The sequence below is a fragment of the Pristiophorus japonicus genome, chromosome 22, assembly GCF_044704955.1.
Source record: "Pristiophorus japonicus isolate sPriJap1 chromosome 22, sPriJap1.hap1, whole genome shotgun sequence".
NCBI classification, from domain to species: Eukaryota; Metazoa; Chordata; class Chondrichthyes; family Pristiophoridae; genus Pristiophorus; species Pristiophorus japonicus.
In genome coordinates this window covers 37864901-37870184 of record NC_091998.1, presented here as the reverse complement: position 1 = coordinate 37870184, position 5284 = coordinate 37864901, and the positions used below count along the sequence as shown (strand labels likewise).

At 64.3% G+C, this 5284-nt stretch overlaps 1 protein-coding gene across 4 annotated transcripts in view; it reads right to left on the bottom strand.

Annotated features, from left to right (window-relative positions):
• Positions 1-4453, bottom strand: part of erlin2 (ER lipid raft associated 2) — a 41752-nt gene extending 37299 nt beyond the window's left edge. For all 4 annotated transcript variants that reach the window (XM_070865942.1, XM_070865941.1, XM_070865940.1 and 1 more), the window contains exon 1: positions 4393-4453. The gene's annotated coding sequence lies outside the window, so the exon portion shown is untranslated. The remainder of the gene's footprint in view (positions 1-4392) is intronic.
• Between the last annotated feature and the right edge of the window lie 831 nt (positions 4454-5284).

Here is a 5284-nt window from a genome sequence, read left to right as displayed (position 1 = left end):
GAGGAAAATGGAGGGGGGAGGAAAATGGGAGGGGGGGAGGAAAATGGGAGGGGGGAGGAAAATGGGAGGGGGGAGGAAAATGGGAGGGGGGAGGAAAATGGGAGGGGGGAGGAAAATGGGAGGGGGGAGGAAAATGGGAGGGGGGAGGAAAATGGGAGGGGGAGGAAAATGGGAGGGGGAGGAAAATGGGGGGGGGGAGGAAAATGGGGGGGGGAGGAAAATGGGGGGGGGAGGAAAATGGGGGGAGGGGGGGAGGAAAATGGGAGGAGGAGGGGGAGGAGGAGGGGAGAGGAAAATGGGAGGGGGAGAGGAAAATGGGAGGGGGTGAGGAAAATGGGAGGGGGGGAGGAAAATGGGAGGGGGAGGAAAATGGGAGCGGGGGGGAGGAAAATGGGAGCGGGGACAGAAAAATGGGAGCGGGGACAGGAAAATGGGAGCGGGGACATGAAAATGGGAGCGGGGGGGAGGAAAATGGGAGCGGGTGGGAGGAAAATGGGAGCGGGGGGGAGGAAAATGGGAGCGGGGGGAGGAAAATGGGAGCGGGGGGGAGGAAAATGGGAGCGGGGGGGAGGAAAATGGGAGCGGGGGGGAGGAAAATGGGAGCGGGGGGGAGGAAAATGGGAGCGGGGGGGAGGAAAATGGGAGCGGGGGGGAGGAAAATGGGAGCGGGGGGGAGGAAAATGGGAGCGGGGGGAGGAAAATGGGAGCGGGGGGGAGGAAAATGGGAGCGGGGGGGAGGAAAATGGGAGCGGGGGGGAGGAAAATGGGAGCGGGGGGGAGGAAAATGGGAGCGGGGGGAGGAAAATGGGAGCGGGGGGGAGGAAAATGGGAGCGGGGGGGAGGAAAATGGGAGCGGGGGGGAGGAAAATGGGAGCGGGGGGGAGGAAAATGGGAGCGGGGGGGAGGAAAATGGGAGCGGGGGGGAGGAAAATGGGAGCGGGGGGGAGGAAAATGGGAGCGGGGGGGAGGAAAATGGGAGCGGGGGGGAGGAAAATGGGAGCGGGGGGGAGGAAAATGGGAGCGGGGGGGAGGAAAATGGGAGCGGGGGGGAGGAAAATGGGAGCGGGGGGGAGGAAAATGGGAGCGGGGGGGAGGAAAATGGGAGCGGGGGGGAGGAAAATGGGAGCGGGGGGGAGGAAAATGGGAGCGGGGGGGAGGAAAATGGGAGCGGGGGGGAGGAAAATGGGAGCGGGGGGGAGGAAAATGGGAGCGGGGGGGAGGAAAATGGGAGCGGGGGGGAGGAAAATGGGAGCGGGGGGGAGGAAAATGGGAGCGGGGGGAGGAAAATGGGAGCGGGGGGGAGGAAAATGGGAGCGGGGGGGAGGAAAATGGGAGCGGGGGGAGGAAAATGGGAGCGGGAGGGAGGAAAATGGGAGCGGGGGGAGGAGGAAAATGGGAGCGGGCGGGGGGAAGCGGGGGGAGGAAAATGGGAGCGGGGGAGGAAAATGGGAGCGGGGGAGGAAAATGGGAGCGGGGGAGGAAAATGGGGGGAGGAAGGGAGCGGGGGAGGAAAATGGGAGCGGGGGGAGGAAAATGGGAGCGGGGGGAGGAAAATGGGAGCGGGGGGAGGAAAATGGGAGCGGGGGGAGGAAAATGGGAGCGGGGGGAGGAAAATGGGAGCGGGGGAGGAAAATGGGAGCGGGGGGAGGAAAATGGGAGCGGGGGGAGGAAAATGGGAGCGGGGGGAGGAAAATGGGAGCGGGGGGAGGAAAATGGGAGCGGGGGGAGGAAAATGGGAGCGGGGGGAGGAAAATGGGAGCGGGGGGAGGAAAATGGGAGCGGGGGGAGGAAAATGGGAGCGGGGGGAGGAAAATGGGAGCGGGGGGAGGAAAATGGGAGCGGGGGGGGAAATGGGAGCGGGGGGGAAATGGGAGCGGGGGGGGGAAATGGGAGCGGGGGGGGAAATGGGAGCGGGGGGGGGAAATGGGAGCGGGGGGGAAATGGGAGCGGGGGGGGAAATGGGAGCGGGGGGGGGAAAATGGGAGCGGGGGAGGAAAATGGGAGCGGGGGAGGAAAATGGGAGCGGGGGAGGAAAATGGGAGCGGGGGGGAGGAAAATGGGAGCGGGGGGGAGGAAAATGGGAGCGGGGGGGAGGAAAATGGGAGCGGGGGGTGAGGAAAATGGGAGCGGGGGGGGAGGAAAATGGGAGCGGGGGGAGGAAAATGGGAGCGGGGGGGAGGAAAATGGGAGCGGGGGGGGAAAATGGGAGCGGGGGGGGGGAAAATGGGAGCGGGGCGGAGGAAAATGGGAGCGGGGGGAGGAAAATGGGAGCGGGGGGGAGGAAAATGGGAGCGGGGGGGGAGGAAAATGGGAGCGGGGGGGAGGAAAATGGGAGCGGGGGGAGGAAAATGGGAGCGGGGGGGAGGAAAATGGGAGCGGGGGGGGAGGAAATGGGAGCGGGGGGAGGAAAATGGGAGCGGGGGGGGAGGAAAATGGGAGCGGGGGGGGAGGAAAATGGGAGCGGGGGGGGGGAGGAAAATGGGAGCGGGGGGGGAGGAAAATGGGAGCTGGGGGGAGGAAAATGGGAGCGGGGGGGAGGCGGGGGGAGGAAAATGGGAGCGGGGGGGAGGAAAATGGGAGCCGGGGGGGAGGAAAATGGGAGCGGGGGGGGGAGGAAAATGGGAGCGGGGGGGAGGAAAATGGGAGCGGGGGGGGGAGGAAAATGGGAGCGGGGGGGGGGGGGAGGAAAATGGGAGCGGGGGGAGGAAAATGGGAGCGGGGGGGGGGGAGGAAAATGGGAGCGGGGGGGGGAGGAAAATGGGAGCGGGGGGGGGGAGGAAAATGGGAGCGGGGGGGAGGAAAATGGGAGCGGGGGGGGGAGGAAAATGGGAGCGGGGGGGGAGGAAAATGGGAGCGAGGGGGGAGGAAAATGGGAGCGGGGGGGGGGGAGGAAAATGGGAGCGGGGGGGGGGAGGAAAATGGGAGCGGGGGGAGGAAAATGGGAGCGGGGGAGGAAAATGGGAGCGGGGGGGGAAATGGGAGCGGGGGGGGAAATGGGAGCGGGGGGGGGAAATGGGAGCGGGGGGGGGAAATGGGAGCGGGGGGGGAAATGGGAGCGGGGGGGAAATGGGAGCGGGGGGGGGAAAATGGGAGCGGGGGAGGAAAATGGGAGCGGGGGAGGAAAATGGGAGCGGGGGAGGAAAATGGGAGCGGGGGGGAGGAAAATGGGAGCGGGGGGGAGGAAAATGGGAGCGGGGGGGAGGAAAATGGGAGCGGGGGGGAGGAAAATGGGAGCGGGGGGGAGGAAAATGGGAGCGGGGGGAGGAAAATGGGAGCGGGGGGGGAGGAAAATGGGAGCGGGGGGGGAAAATGGGAGCGGGGGGGGGAAAATGGGAGCGGGGCGGAGGAAAATGGGAGCGGGGGGGAGGAAAATGGGAGCGGGGGGGAGGAAAATGGGAGCGGGGGGAGGAAAATGGGAGCGGGGGGGAGGAAAATGGGAGCGGGGGGGAGGAAAATGGGAGCGGGGGGGAGGAAAATGGGAGCGGGGGGGAGGAAAATGGGAGCGGGGGGAGGAAAATGGGAGCGGGGGGGAGGAAAATGGGAGCGGGGGGGAGGAAAATGGGAGCGGGGGGGGGAGGAAAATGGGAGCGGGGGGGAGGAAAATGGGAGCGGGGGGGAGGAAAATGGGAGCGGGGGGGAGGAAATGACGCTGGGGGGAGGAAAATGGGAGCGGGGGGGAGGAAAATGGGAGCGGGGGGGAGGAAAATGGGAGCCGGGGGGGAGGAAAATGGGAGCGGGGGGGGGAGGAAAATGGGAGCGGGGGGGGGAGGAAAATGGGAGCGGGGGGGGGGGAGGAAAATGGGAGCGGGGGGGGGGGAGGAAAATGGGAGCGGGGGGAGGAAAATGGGAGCGGGGGGGGGGAGGAAAATGGGAGCGGGGGGGGGGAGGAAAATGGGAGCGGGGGGGGGGGAGGAAAATGGGAGCGGGGGGGGAGGAAAATGGGAGCGGGGGGGGGAGGAAAATGGGAGCGGGGGGGGGAGGAAAATGGGAGCGAGGGGGGGAGGAAAATGGGAGCGGGGGGGGGGGAGGAAAATGGGAGCGGGGGGGGGGAGGAAAATGGGAGCGGGGGGGGAGGAAATGGGAGCGGGGGGGGGAGGAAAATGGGAGCGGGGGGGGGAGGAAAATGGGAGGGGGGGGGAGGAAAATGGGAGCGGGGGGGAGGAAAATGGGAGCGGGGGGGGGAGGAAAATGGGAGCTGGGGGGGGAGGAAAATGGGAGCGGGGGGGGGGGGGAGGAAAATGGGAGCGGGGGGCGGGGGAATGGTAGGGGGAATGCCGCGCTCTCGCGCTCGCTCTCTTTCTCTCTGTCTGTCGGGGCCCGGCCGCTCACGTCAATCACTCGGCAGAGCCCCACTCCCCTGACCCGGGCCCAGTCCCCGCAGTGCACACTCACCCGCAGCCCTGCCTCTCCCCCCGGGCCCGCTGCGGCGCTCGGTCCCCGGCCCCGGTGCCGACAGCCCGCTTCCGCCCCCCGCCCTCACTTACTCACCGCTTCTCCGCTCCCGCCACAGCGACACCCGCAGGCCAACGCCGCCACTCCGCCATCGGGCCGGCATCATCGTCCCCAACACAAACACAGTCCCCAACACAGTGACAAACACAAGCACTGTACTCAACACAGTGCCAAACACAAACACAGTACTCAACACAAAAACAGTCCCCAACACAAACACAGTCACCAACACAGTGACAAACACAAACACAGTCCCCAACACAAACACAGTCCCCAACACAGTGCCAAACACAAACACAGTGCCAAACACAAAGATAGTCCCCAACACAGTGACAAACACAAACACAGACCCAACACAAACACAGTCCCAAACACAGTCCCCAACACAAACACAGTCTGCAACACACAAACACAGTACTCAACACAAACACAAACACAGTACTCAACACAAAAACAGTGCCAAACACAAGCACAGTACTCAACACAGTGCCAAACACAAACACAGTACTCAACACAAAAACAGTCCCAAACACAGTCCCCAACACAAACACAGTCCCCAACACAGCGACAAACACAAACACAGTAGTCAACACAAAAACAGTCCCCAACACAAACACAGTCCCCAACACAGTGCCAAACACAAACACAGTACTCAACACAAAAACAGTGCCAAACACAAACACAGTCCGCAAAACAGTCCCAACAAAAACACAGTCCCCAACATAGTGCCAAACACAAACACAGTCCCCAACACAAACACAGTCCCCGACCCAAACACAGTCCCCAACACAATCCCCAACACCAACACATTCCCCAATACAGTGCCAAACAC